Source organism: Cupressus sempervirens, chromosome 2 (genome assembly GCF_028749045.1).
Source record: "Cupressus sempervirens isolate cs-2001-9-10 chromosome 2, ASM2874904v1, whole genome shotgun sequence".
Taxonomy (NCBI): domain Eukaryota; kingdom Viridiplantae; phylum Streptophyta; class Pinopsida; order Cupressales; family Cupressaceae; genus Cupressus; species Cupressus sempervirens.
The window spans coordinates 140,761,501-140,777,344 of record NC_143119.1 but is presented as its reverse complement, the minus strand read 5'-3'; positions in this window follow the sequence as shown (position 1 = coordinate 140,777,344).

Sequence of the window (15,844 nt, the reverse complement as noted above, 5' to 3'; positions counted from 1 at the left end):
TGCTATCTCTAGACATTGCTTAAGTGCAAGTAGAGACTATGTCTGCTATCTCTAGAAATTGCTTAAGGGCAAATAGAGATTATTTACTATTCATATTGTGTTGCTTATATGATGATTCTGACTTAATTAATTTTTTACTTCTCCCTAGCTAAAGAGGGAGTATTAATGTTTTAGCGTTAGTAGAAGTAAAACATTGATTATTTCATATACTAATTTGTGTTTATCTTTTTAGATAAATTGTTATTTGTGATTCTTATATATATAATGTATAATATATTATGCATTATATATTATTATATAATAATATTATATTATATTACATATATGGTTAATATATTAATATTATATATATGTTAAAGATAAGTTATGGATATAGTTATTGATAATCTAAATGGTGATTAACTATAGAGACATGTCTCTTCATGTCTCTTGAAGAGACATGTCTCCTCTCATATTATACATATATTAGATCCAAATATATATTTGGAAATGATCAATTACAATGGCAATGAAAGTACATTTGCAAAATCGATCTTAAGTTACTTTAACACATACATTTTTCAAAGGATTTTTATGCTTCTACAAGTCTTAATTTGAGCTTAACTTCTTGCCTAGATTCTTTCATGAAATCTCTAGAGTTGTTTAGATTGAGTTGATATTATTTAAACATCATATTCTACATCATGATTTCCATTCAAAAAAGGCAAATCTAACATAAACAGCTATCATATTCCAACAAGTCTACTTACAAGATACATTAGCATGGAACTTGAATGAAATTTTCATGAACATCACATTTTCAAATACATTATTGACATCCAATTTAAAACTAAAATATCTAAAATCGATGAGCTATCAATTGTATATTCAACAACAAATTTGAAAGCAATACTGAACTCTAATGCAACTAAACTATTCTTATGGAATTTTGAGGAGATAAGAATACCAATATGCTAATGTCCTATTCATTCCTCCAAGGAACATCATATTAAAATATCTTTTTTTTTCAACACACTCTATTTTAAAGTAATGATAAGGCAACAACAACAAAATATCAAGCAAGCAATGGGGTGGTGAAAATCATCATATCAAAATACACAATGGAAGGACCTCACAACAAGATGTTTCACAATCTCTATATTTGGCATATGAATGAGATCAATAACAACACTCCTACAATATAATGAATTCACAAAATAAGATGAAGTTGTCCTCCATTTCAGAACAAAAAAAAAATCAATAGTATTCTCTTCTTTTATGCAATGGTAAAACTTCACGATCTCCAAATGTCCAAGACCTTAAGCAAGAACCTACAAATAAGAGACAAATGTGGAACCATGGAGGCTCACCTCCCAACCTAGGCCTCAAAGAAGTCACCCACTGATCTTGGGGAAACAAGGTACAAATGGTTGCATACTCCAAATTCACATATCATGCATAATCACAACAAAATAGCAAACACTACACAATGCATTTCAAGGCAACCCATCCCAAGGCTTGCACAAATATTCAATAATTGAATCAAACTATAGGATGAAGGTGGGCTCTCTCCATGAGGAGGATTTTCAAAGTTATGATTCACAATATACACATAATCTCATTATCAATATGCCCTTTTGAGGCTTACAAAAATCTTCCCCTCCACATACCTCCTTATACCTCCCAAAATGCAAGTAACTAAGAAGATCACATTCCTTTGAACATATAAAAATCATCTCCACACATGGGAGAGTTCCTCAACTACATGTGTGAGCTCAACTAACCTCTTCAGCCAAGCATCTCTTCCCTTCCAAGGGTGAGTGATACTTCACACCCAAATAAAAAAACACACAACATGGAAACAAAACAAGACTCAAAGAAGAATTCACACAAAATTCTCACATGCAACACTCAAAAAAAAGATCTCTCCCACAACTCACATATATGATACACCAAATTCATCATGGAATGAAGAATACCATATCTATTTAACATGCAAAATGAAGAACACCATGGATCATGGATACCAACCTCCCTCCAAGCAATGGCAAAAGAAAGGTTGTAGTAGAACTCCTTATCCTCTTCCTCCAAACCTTAGTTGTCTCTAAAGATAGAGAGTGGCCAAGTGAGTTTCTAATTTGTCCATGTCTCTATATATCACTCTCATTTTCGGATTCAATATAAACTGCATTCATTTTGGGGTCTCCTAGGTCTTCTAGGCTCCCTAGTGGTCATTATTAGCCCCCAAACTTAAAGTAATAACATGGGTAGGGTTTATTTTTATCACATATTCACCTTAGAGCTACTTTATGGCCCTCACAATGCTAGGTAAGTTTAGATTTCAAATTTTCTATGGTGGTAACCTTGTTCTCTTTACTAATTCAAGGCAATAAGTCAAAATTCTCAATTAAGGTATTTTACTTAGGATAAGGTGGTCACATGATCCATCATCAAAGAACATATCATTTTCACATAATGAGTACAAGTGTCAAGTGATACAGACAAAATTCACTATACATTACACATAACACATTCCAAATCTACACATGAAATACATGCTACACACATACATCTCACGTTTACAAAATAACACATCACAATGAGGTTTACAAATCTGATAAAGATTCACATTGGCAGTGCAATTTAAAAATGTGTTTATACCTTGTTTCTTTGTTAAATTTCCATGGTTCCTTTCCTACACACTAAACTTGAGCATTAGTAGTCCAATGAAAAGTTGCATATAAAATACATATGAAAGTAAAGTTACATAATAATTTCATTATTCCATCATTCACATATAACACATTCCATAATCAACTTCCTACTCTCCATCATTTACATATAGAGAATTTAATCATTAATCCTAAAAAGAACTACATGTTACTAAATTTTCTAACAAGATCAAATCAAGCATATGAAACACATCATATTTCCATTTCTTATCATAAAAGTGAAATACTAAATAAATATCCATTAATCTATCAACTATGCCAAATAAGTCCTAATACATATCATAATGGAAGACCACAAGGTAAATACCATCAATTAAGTAGCAAAATTTACTATCTATCAAGTATCAAACTATATGTTGAAGTATCCAGTCCTAAATAAAAAAATTGAAATATAGTATCTATGCTATGATGGGTCAGGGTGAGGCCTCACATAATCTATGCTTTGGCAACCCACCACTTGTGACATGAGCTTCCTAGCGTCCTATATCATCTTAAAATGGAAGCACTTCAATGTTAAGAGTGATTAGCCCTTTGAGTAAGTGGTTTGGGGTCATGTCAAATGCCTTAAATGGGTCTTTGACTTTGATTTGGATTTTTCCCCTATTCTACCCCCTTTTCCACTTTCTTTCTTCACTTTTTTGACATTCTAGATTGAAATCTTGAGATTTTTTACTTTTGGATCAAGGATGACATTTTATGTCAAGGTCAACCTCAATCCTCACCTAGGTCAAGGATGACCTCAACCCTAACCTAGGTTAGGGTCAACCTCATCCTGACCCAAGGTCCAAATTTCAAAATTCCATGATTTCTAGATGTTAGGTTTTAGAGAGAATTATTTTCCACTTCTGAGTTGACTGTTTTGGTCTCCAAAATGGTAAAATCTTAAATTAAATTTAATCTAGTTCCATTTTCAAGGGTTAAGATTAAGTGGGATTGAATGCTCCCATGTTAGCCTTCTATAGAAGTTTGTGCCCTAGATCTCTATATAAGATTGCCTCCTCCTCTCATTTTCTCTAACTTACGAATGCTTAAGAAGACTTAAGAATGCATAAGGCATAATGAGATGAGACAAAGTTATACTCTTTCATGATAAAGTTTAAGCATTATCAAGTTCAAGCAAGCATACATCTTCAAGCATTTAGTTCATCAAGGAGATCCATTATTAGGCATTGAAGGGTTCAAGCTCTATGGAGCCCTCTTGTCAAAGATTCATCCATTTCCATTCAAGCCTCTTTCTAAATCCAAGATCCATTCAAGATTGGTGTTGAAGATCTAATCCCATTGATATGAGACATCCGACATACATTTCTACATTCATTTGGAATATCTGTACTTGTGGATTCCATGATTCAAATCCTCCACAAGGATTTCTACACAAGCAAGGTGAATAGTTCCATTTACTTTGTTTATACATATTGCAATTTCAAATACATTTCAAGGTTGATTCCAAACTATGGTTTGACTAAGGCAAACCCCCCATAAAAACAATAAAACTATTTTTATTGTAGGCACATATGTGGAACAACAAATATTAGTGCAGATTTGGATACCCTTTTTGTCAAACTTGTGGGATCCACAAACACAAATTTCATCGGAACAGTATAGATCAAGGTCAACATTTTGTGGCAAAATTGTGCCTTGGGGTATAATTATACCCTTCTAACTGGGTCAAGGTCAAGCTACCCTTAGAAAAGAAAAATATTTCTAGGTTTTGAAGATCTCGGAGTTTTGGTTTAGACTCACAAAAATTGACAGTTTTTGAGCTTGTTTGGTAGGGTTTTCAACCAATTCTTTTTTCAGAGGTAAGTACTTTTTATTTCTTCATTTCAATATTAATCTCCTATATTTACATCCATATCATATTAGTCTATATGTATGTGTAAAATATGGGTTCAACATTTCTTTCATGTGCATTATTCTAAACTACATTCATCAACAATATTTTATCCTATACATTTTGATGAACCCAACATTCTTACCCCCTCTCTTTTCTAGAATTACATGCCCTATTTTGTTTTTGGTGTTAGATTTCCCTTCATATTATCTTGTGTATTCACCTTTATCTTACATATTGGTGAACCCGTGATAGACAACTCTTTCTTCTTGGTGTTATATTTTTATTTTATGTTAGATCTTACATGCATATAACAATAGATTTCTTTTATGCTCTTGCATTTTTCAAAAATTCAAAAAAATTACAAAATTTCTTCAAAAATACAAAAACATTTCCATTTTTCATTCTTTTTGGAATTAAATGCTTTATTGTGTTTATGGTATTTGATTTCCTTTTCATGCATATAAATTTCATTTGAATGCATCTAGATCTATTTTTTATGCATTTGTTTATTCGTTATCATGTTGCATAAGTTTTTTCAAATGTTTTCCAAACATTCTTCTATAGCTTTTTGGATTACACAAAATTCTCCTATTACCTTACCATTGCATGGACTTACATCTAGGAAGACTTTTTGTAGTGCATGTGATGTTGCTTTGTCCTTTTTTGAATTACCTTGCAAGGATATATTAGAGCAAGAAGATGTCCTTAATCAATCTCTCAATCATATTTCTCTTTATGGAGATGAGTTGAGGATTGATGTTAATTCTTCTCCTAATATATGTCATTTCTATGAGTCTAATTTAGAAAATAATTTTCCTTCTCCCCCAAAAGGGATCAATCTTTAGTGATTTATGACACTCCTACAATGTTATTTATTGATTTGGGTGATTATCCTTCTATTTGGGATGAACCTTTAGATTTGGATGTTGATTAGTCTCTTCCTCATGAAACCATTGTGGATGATCTTGTGGATAAAGACATTGATTTATCCCCTCATGAAGAATATTTGATACAAGAGGGTGATTTATTAATGGATGACATAGTCATACATGATTCTAACTCTTTTTTCTAAGACACACGTGGATATTATAGATGCTTTACCTCCATTTTAGATTCCTTCTAGTAATGAGGCATTAGCAAAGAATGATATGAATTCCCTTAGTTTTTGTCCTAGAATGTCTTCTTTGATTCCTTCTTATGAATTTTTTTGTAGTGCTAAGATGAATAACATGGTTATCTAGAACCTTTGTTGGCTATCAAAGGTTGTCCTTGCATTACTATCAAAGGTAATCCTATGGAATCTTTAGAATCTATCGATGACCAAGATTCTATAGCTTACACATATTTTACAATGAGTAACCTTTACCCTAATCTAGTGGTTTCTACTTCATTTCCACCTATTCTTCCTCCTCCATGCCATCTTCGTAGCAAGGAGTATGATTTGATAAACCAACTGCCAAAATACCGCTACCAGGATATATTTATGGGAGCTTCTTCAAACTTAACCTACCTACTACTAAGCCTTGCAAAAATCTCTAGCAACTCTTCCCATTCAACCTCCTAATAAAGAGAACATCAATAACTTCTTACAATGCATGCATATTACCTTGAGTGTTCCTAACATCATATCTACTCAAAAGGATTTACCTTCTAAAGAAGTTCAAAATCAATATGACACTCTTATGGTGGTTATTACTATCAATACAAGTATCATTCATAGGACCTTGATTGATAATGGATCTAGGATTAATGTTTGTAGCATGGACATTCTTAAAGAAATTAATGCTAATATTTCAATTATTTAACTTGATAATGTTCCTATACATGACTTTGATAACATTTCTAAGAACACTTTGGTAATCATTACCTTACCTATTAAAGTAGGTCCGATCATCCTGAATTCACCTATTCATGTTATGCCTAGTCCTCTCAATTATAACCTTTTTGGTAGACCTTGGTTACATGAGATGCATTCTATTCCTTCCACCCTTCACTGTAAAGTCAAGTTTATACATAACAGCAAGATGTATACACTTCATGTGGATGATGCACCAAATCCTTATCTAGATATTCAAAATCACACTACTCCTATTTCTAATAGTAATCCTTCTTCCTCTAATGCTCCTCCTATGATGATTAGGGAACCTTGGATTTTAATCCTACCTTTCTTGGAGAGTATAATTTTTTTGATCTTGATATATGAAGCCAAAAAGAGAGTTTGAAAAATGAGTTTTTACTTCTACAACTCTTCATAAAATTTTTTTTGCTGCTTCTATCGACAATGAAATTGTAAAACCTACTAATGATGACATAGTGACTACTGAAGTTCCATTGACTCCTTTTGATATGGTTTCTCATTATGGTCCTAGTTATCATTTCCTAGTTAAACACGGATTCAATGGTCAAGCATGTGGTAAGCATAAATAGGGAATTTAAATTCCCTTATAGAATGGGGGCATAAGAATTCTTATGGATTGGAATTTAATCCTCAACAATAAATCAATGTTTAATAACATCTCAAATAACACTTCAAAAAATGATGAAACTATGAAGGATTTTGACCAAGAAGTTATTTTGCCTAAACTTGTTTGTTCTTAAATGATTACTAGACCTAAACACAAAAAGAAATGTAGTCCACACTTAAAGACTCTTCCTTTTTGCTTCCATCATAGATTTCATGATCACTCTACTAATGAATGTCAAGATTTACATTATAAGATTAGGAATTTCATTGATAATAAGGCTATTTATATATCATGTAGCAATGACTTGTATTTCAATCCTTTTTTTCTCTAAATAACATTTATGTTCCTATTATAAAACTTCACATTATGTAAACAATGTTAGTACAATCTTTGGGGCTCATTATCTTGTATAGTGTTGCAAGTTATATAATAGGTCCCCTTCTATCTTTGTTCCTATGCTTGGGTGGCAAGGATGTAACCTCTTTCCTTTCTATTTTTTTTGGGATCTACTTTTCCTTGGTTAAGCAATATCTATCTATTATGTGATATTCAATCGTATGTGAAAATTATAATTTGCATTAAGGATCTTTGTCCTTGATCATAACTTATTTCATTGTTAGACATTGGTTTTACATGGTTGATAAATCTCTCACCTTGGAAATTGAATTGTGTGCTATCCCTCACAAGGGTTACTTTTTCACTTCTTGCATGATATCTCTTTGCATTCATCCCTTCCATGGCCTCATAGGAGCTATGATCTTCTTGGCTTAGATTTGGTGTTGTCTATGGATATTTTCTTGATGTTGAAGAGGGCTTTATCCTTGTTCTTTATCTTTCCTTAACATATCAAAATAGTATGTATTTTTGCCATCTTAAGGAGGGGGCATATATACAGCCTCCCTTGTTCTATATTATGCATTTTTGTTCTAATATTTTGTTTTAAAACATGTTAAATCTTAGAAGGTAACACATATAAGTTGCTAAAGCCTAAAGAGACACATTTTTTATTTTTAATATGCTAAATCCTCAAAAGGTAATGCACATAAGTTGCTAAATCCTGAAGAGACACACATTTCTAATTTAAATATGCTAAATCCTTAGAACGTAACACACATAAGTTTCTAAATCTTGAAGAGATATGCATTTTACAAATGTATTCTATGGTGATATGAGAATATGGATCCATGGGTACTTTATAAAATCTATCAAAAGATGCACTACATACATGCACAAAGCCACTAGAAGGTGCACAACTTTATGGGGTGACTATCACATTTTTTCTTGGTGGTCCATCCTATCCTTTTTTGTGGTTCATAATGAGATATATACATCTTATTGGGTGAGCTAGCCACTCCTCTCTTCTTCTTCTATTTTTTTAGAGATGTCTCTCTTATTATAATCATGGAGTTGAAAAAGACTTGAGTCCTTGGGAGTTTAAGGATCTCTTTGTCAATTTGATTTTAATAAGATTATCTTTTCATTATGATCTACTTTACCAAGAGTTTGCAACCAGTCCATATTCTTGCTAAAGTGGGGGATAAATGTATCATCTTAAAATGGAAGCACTTCCATGTTAAGAGTGTTTAGCCCTTCGAGTATGTGGTTTGGGGTCATGTCAAATGACTTGAATGGGTCTTTGAATTGGATCTTTCCTTTTCCCTGTTCTTCCCCCTTTTCCACTTTCTTTATGCACTTTTCTGGCATTCTAGACTGAAATCCTGAGATTCTTGACTTTTGGGTCAAGGTCAACCTTTACCCTAACCTAGGTCAAGGATGACCTCAACTTTAACTTAGGTCGGAGTCAACCTCATCCCTGATCCAAGGTCCAAATTTCAAAGTTCCAAGATTTTTGAATGTCGAGTTTTAGAAAGAATTATTTTCCTGCTTATGAGTCGACTGTTTTGGTCTTTGAAATGGTAAAATCTTAAATTACATTTAATATAGGTCCATTTTTAGGAGTTAAGATTAATTAGGATTTAATGCTCCCATGTCGGCCTTCTCTAGAAGTTTGTGCCCTATATCTCTATATAAGAAAGCCTCCTCTCATTTTCTCTAACCTACAAATGCTCAAGAAGACTTAAGAATGCATAAGGAATAAGGAGATGAAACAAAGTTATTCTATTTCATGATCAAGCATTCAAGCATTATTAAGTTCAAGCAAGCATACATCTTCAAGAATTCAATTCATCAAGGAGATTCATTTGTAGCCATTGAAGGATTCAAGCTCTATGTAGCCCTCTTGTTGAAGATTCATCCATTTCCATTCAAGCCTCCTTCTAAATTCAAGATCCATTCAAGATTGGTGTTGAAGATCTAATTCCATTTATTTGAGACATCCTACATACATTTCCACATTCATTTGGAGCATCCATACTTGTGGATTCAAGGATTTAAATCCTCCACAAGGATTTCTATACAAGCAAGGTGAATAGTTCAATTTAATTTGTTTATACATATTGTAATTTCAATTACATTTCAAGGTTGATTCCAAACTAGGGTTTGAATAAGGAAAACCCCCATCAAAAGAAAAGAATAATTTTTCTTGTAGGCACAAGTGTGGAAAAATGATTATCAGTATAGATTTAGATACCCTTTTCATCAAACTTGTGGGATTTGTGAACATAAATTTTGTCAGAGCAGTGTAGGTCAAGGTTGACTTTTTGGGGCACAATTTTGCCCTGCTAACAATTATGCCAATTCTTTTTCAAAGGTAAGTACATTTTATTTCTTTATTTCAATATTAATCTCTTATATTTACATCCCATATCATAAGGATCTATATATGTGTAGAATATGGGTTTAGGGTTTCTTTAATGAGCTTTATTCTCAACCCTATTAATCAACCATATTTTATCCTATACACATCCCAAATTATGATGAGTACACCAAAGTCTTTTAATTTTACCCACATCTACAACTGCAAAGAAGCTATGAGGAGTATGTTGCTATCAATGATGCTTTTACAATGAGCTTATGCTAAGGATTACAGGGATTCCCAGAAAGGAGGTTCTCACTAGAGGAAATTTTGGCTATAAGCCAGTTTGAATACTCATTCATCTAGTTTCTGAGTTTCTCCTATTTGTAGATAGGAGCTTATGATGGTTTTCCCAAGAGGCTACACAAATATCTAGAGAAAAAAGTAGTTCTAGTCAAGTTATTTTGACAAATAATTGAGGTGAACACCCTGTGTTCAAATTTTAAGAAGATTTTCACAATTCAATTCCCTATTGGAGTAGGCCTAAATTCATGTGCCTCTAGATCAGATGCCCAAAATCTAGTGAAAAGTTTTGATGGAAAGATTAAGTTGTAAGATTATGAGGTGCTCAAGCCTCAATATGATCCAATGAATTTTGTTAGGGATAATCTAAATTTGGGATATACCTATAGGAATGTCCTAGATATTGAAGATTTTTGGTCTAGATGTCTCAATGAATACCAAACTTGAAAGAGATTTTGGTCAAGACTAACTATTGATGAAATAACATTGTATAACAATTTTGTTGATGTCTTTGACCTTGCAGATGATGGAGCCTACATGCACCCCACATCTTATGAGAAGATCAAGAATACACTAATTCTCTCTACCCCACCTGCAGAACCAGTCATTGACACTATAGAGGTCCTCATGCAAGTATAATCAAAAGAATAAAAAAGTAGGCAAAGTGGACCTAAGTGAGAAAGAAAAATAATGGAAGCACTAGTTCTATGAGTGGAGTATCAGCTATAGCCACTTAGTCAGCTACAATTATGACCACAATAGCCACTACAACAACATCTATAGGGCCATCACAATCCATTGGCTGAGGAGGGGACTAGGCTCCAGAAAAGAATGTGCCACTCACCCCTACTTGCAAACTTGTCCCTCTTCCAGACATTAGGAAGACTAGAGAGAAGGAAGATGACAAGGATAAGGAGAAGGAACAAGAAAAGTTAGTGGCTAACCCATCATCTCCTATTCAAGTCATCAGCTTGGATGGTGACATGAACCCCATGGATGGCCAGGAATAGGAAGCATCTCAACAAGGGGATACATTATCCTTGTACCTACCTTCCCTTTTGTTTCCTAGAGAAAGCCAACTCCATTGATTCCAAGGAAGCTATTTGGTCCATCTGCATTATAATCCACTATCAATGTGCTCTTTATAGAATCTTGGCTCAGGGAGACCATTGATAAGAAGAAAAGGAGATATGAGGATGTGACCCCATCAAAGGACTTGATCACACAAGTCACCTCCTCCCATCCATTAAAGAAAACAAAGAAGTAGAAGATAATTGCAACACTTACTATAGATTCAATGATTGGCCACACACTAGTTGAGATTGTTGAGCCACAAAATGAAGGAAAGTTTCATGAGCTCTTAAAGGATGAATTCCAAATTAGGAGTTTGTATCTTGGTATTCTAGTTCACGACTCTATGGTGAACATGTGGAAGTCAACTATCAAAAATATTGAGGATAAGTTGGAAGAGCTTAGAGTTGACAAGGAGATATTAAAAGCCTTAAATAGAGAGCTAGTGGACCACATAAAGTTTACACTTGGGAGCACTTCTTCTAGTCAATTCAACCCAAATGCAAAGGAAAAAAAGAACTTACTACTCAAGGTGCAACAAGAAAGATAGTTCAAGCAATTAAGCTAGGCATGGGTCAATCAGATAAAGGCTCAAGGTTTTCCATTGGTTGAGAATCTAGGAAGCTTGGTACTAGATGCTCACAAGCTTAGAGAGGGAACATCAGATCATCAAACAACTATACAAAAGGCAACAATCAATTTGATAGAGCAATTGGCACTTCTATAGGAAGTGATAGACATGAAGACTAATGTAGCCATTACTCATGGGATTTTAAATATTGGCCAAGAGCCACTATTCTATTGGAAGAAATCCTTGGAGTTTGTCATAGAAAACTCTATGAGATTTGCTAGTGAACTCAAGGATGTGCATGACCTGGTGCAAAAGATCATCAAAAATTTATTTTAATATTTGAAGCTCTTACACATAGAGTCCTTTGTGTCAACTAATGGCAAGCTCATGGACATTGAGAGAATGAAGTCCAAATTCTTGGCATTTTTTGAAAAAGTCATTGACCCCCTCAATTTCCAAGTGTCTAAGATCTAGGACCTCTCAGTAGCAGATGGAGTCATAAGAAGATAAATGGAGAAGTTCCAATCAAGGATGGCTAGAATTGATGAACTGATGGAAATGCATGACTATTGGATATTCTAAGCTAACAATATTCTCATTTTAGGTGTCAAAGAACTCGATAAAGTAACCAAAGCCATGCAAGCTTATAGAGCTAATTCAATTACTTCTAAGAAGACATGATACTTTGATGCTTCCCAAGACACCTATCATTCTTCCCCTCCTCTTTCTTTTGTCCCCATTCCTGTTATTTTGTCAGTATTTGTAATAGAAAATGATTCATGCTTGTCTTATTTTTAGATTATTCCTTTTAGAGATGCTCTACAAGGAAAATCATCAAATGTAATGGACGATTTTGCGAAGGCCTATAATTGTAATCTTTGATGAAGTTAATAAGATCGACAAAAAATTACTTTAGGAAACCCCTATAGCTAGGACTACTGTGTGTGACTCTGAGTCCATTCTAAGTTTTTCTATTCATTTAGTTTAAGTTGATTTTATGGAATGAATGTGTTAATGTTGAAATTTGAATGAATGTGAATGCACTTGGCTTTATTTCCTTCATTTAATAGATTGTATGATTTACTATATTTAGCATAAGCATGCTTTCATTTACCTCTATTGTTTGTTCTACTCTATGCATTTAGCTTAGTTCATTGCAAAAGGAAGCTATAAACTACTAAGGGATAGACAATTTGGGTATCATCAAAACATTAGCTAACTACATAATCTATGAATTACTTTTTTCACTATCTTTCTTTTCTTCCTACTATTTTAGCTAGTCTTGCATGTTTCCATTTCTTTACATTGTTAGTATGAGTAGATTTCATTTTGTGAGTTTATCACCCTTTTCTACCTAGGTTGTTTGAAGTATTGAGCAAATTGGTTTTTACACCTTATGCTCTCTAGTTATGAGCATATCCCCTAAACCCAAAAGAAAAATTCATTGCACACCTTTCACTAATAAAGGAGATGTACCTTTCAATTTAGGGTCTCTGATAGATTACTACCTTGACCCATTCTATTGTTAACTCCTTTTTTTTACATAAGATGTTGGGAAAGTCAAGATTCAAGGTATAAGCCAAAGTCTCAAGGAAGAAAAACTGTTAACCAACAATATTCTAACTAAAAAACACAAATCATGTTAGTCCTAAAATGAGACGTATAGAATCCTTGACCAAAATAATTGTTGAAAAAGAAGATTATTGAAGTGTAGAAATCTATAATGGGAACAATCATTATTTTTTCATTGATTTCAAACCTACTACTTGTCAGTAAGACAATTGCTAAGTTTGGTCAAAATGCTACCATTTGATTGATTGATGAAGAGGATTTGAAAAGAAAGGATAACTAGTGTACCTAGAGAAAGGTTGAGTTATATGGTGTATAAAAGGAGCACTAAGACCAAGGAATACTTTGATGATATAGTCTATTATTTATCTAATTAAGGCTAAAATGAAAGGATACTGAAGAAAAGACAAGAAGAAGACTATACAATAAGAATGTGTTTTCCAAGCCTGAACAAGAAAATAGTGTAAGCTGGGCATTTAGTTTAGGCCAAGTAGAAAGATGGTATGTTTCAAGCATCAACAAAATTCAGTATGTGTTGAGCATTAGAAAATTGTAGTATTAACCAAGAAAGATTTAGTTTATGCCAAGCAACCTAGTGTTGACCAATCATTAGAAGTCAGTTATTTCTAAGTGACAACATAAAGAGTCTAAATTAAGATTTGATGAATCTTAGCTAACATAAGTTGATTTCTTGAATTATGTGAATTATGTTGATGATAAGCTTGATGAGCCGGTGACATAGAATTCAAGATAAACTATTTGAAGACAAATTTGATAAGGATTGTAAGAGAAGTTTCTAGAGGGAACATAATGGAAAGAAGGGAGGATTCGATGAATCTAACCTAACCCTAAGATGGACGATTTTGATTAAGTGGAAAAAGATACAAATTCTATATTTAAGGAGATACAAGGCTAGAAGCAAGTGTTTAAGTGTCTAAGTTTGGAATTTGGAGGTGTTACTTCACATGGTGGTTGAAGGAATGAACCTATAGTTGGCATACTAAGAAAGAAGGCTTAAGGAGGTGAAGGCTTGAAGGGTGAACAAGCAATTAGAGACAAAGAGGAATGATGTTGAGAGATTTTTGGAAGCATGAATATTGATGATATTCCTATGGGGGAGTATTTTAGATATGTTACTATGATGATATGTTATAGTCATGACTAAGTTTTTCATTGATGTCAACATAGCAATTTTCTGTGGTATCTAACATAAGAACAATAGAAAGATCAAGTTATTATGGATGGCTAGTTGAGTATTCTAACTATCTGGGGTAATGGGAGGTACTTTTGAGTATCTAATATTTGTAGTTACCATCAATAGAAGAAATGATAAGTCTAGAAGAAGTTATGTAATTTTTGGTGATGTTTGTTCTGAGATAGAGTTTACAAAGGCATGTTCTCGTAAACTTGTTATATTTCTTAGTAAAGTTTTTATTCTAAGAATTGAGGTTAAGGGTGTGAAGAAGACATGATGGAGATGTGAAAGTTATTCAAGTTGCAAGGTGGAAGATTAATGTTATCACTATGTGTAACATTTTCTTAATGTGGTCCTATAATGATTAATTGAGAAGGTCTAATATCCAAATTAGGGAATTGTTTTATGGACTCAGTATAAAGGAAGGAAATTTTCCTTTATCAAGAGGAATGGGATTTTATGAAATTGAATTGATGTAAAGTGATTGTAAGCAATAGAGAGAGCTAAATGTAAAGTTGAGCAGAGTAGAGTGGAAGTGAAGGAAACTTAATTTCTGAGGTTTTGTTGAGTGATCCAAGGTTTGATATTTGGATCCAAGGTTCATGACCTAGTCTAAAAGGTCTAACAGTGATTGGTTTGGTTAACAAAAAAAGGGAAAGAAAATAATAATAAATTTTATGTTTGAGCAGTGAGCTCTTCTTGTAGTTGAAATTGCATGTTTGGGCAGTGGGCTCATCTTGCATACATTGTGTTACAACTCCTAACAGGGTTAGTACAACTCCAAACTGGGTTGGAATCTCTTAATAGGGTATCAAAGTCTCCTAATAGGAACTGATATGTATTGAATGTTGTAATATACTCCTAATAGGGTCCATCCTCTAACAAGAAATATTTATATTAGCACATCATCTTGTGGGAATCATTCCCACTAGGTTTTCCCCCTGATCAAGGGTTTCCCTAGTCAAAATATCTAGTGTAATTGTCTATGTGCATCTTTTTATGGTTGGTGTTTACTTTGGTTGAATGGTTAATTTTTTTTAAATAAGTAAATGTTTTAATTGTTGGATAACTAATTCCCCCCCCCCCCCCCCCCAAGTTATCTTGGTGGACTATTGTTTCTAACAATTGGTATTAGAGCATCAGGTCCTTGAAGATAAATTTTTAAAACTTTGGAAGATCCATGACAAGCATATTTAGGAAAGATATTCTAAAGTTTGATGGAATAAATTATAATAGTTGGAAGGAAAAGATGAAGACACATTTATTGTGTATGGGTCCAACATATTGGATCCTGATAAACACAACAAAGACAATCATTGCTGAAAAGGATTTGGAAACTTGTACCAAGGTAGAAAGAGGTCTTTTATGTGTGACATGAGAGCTAGAGAAGCACTATTGATTACTCTTCCTAAAATTGAATACAATCA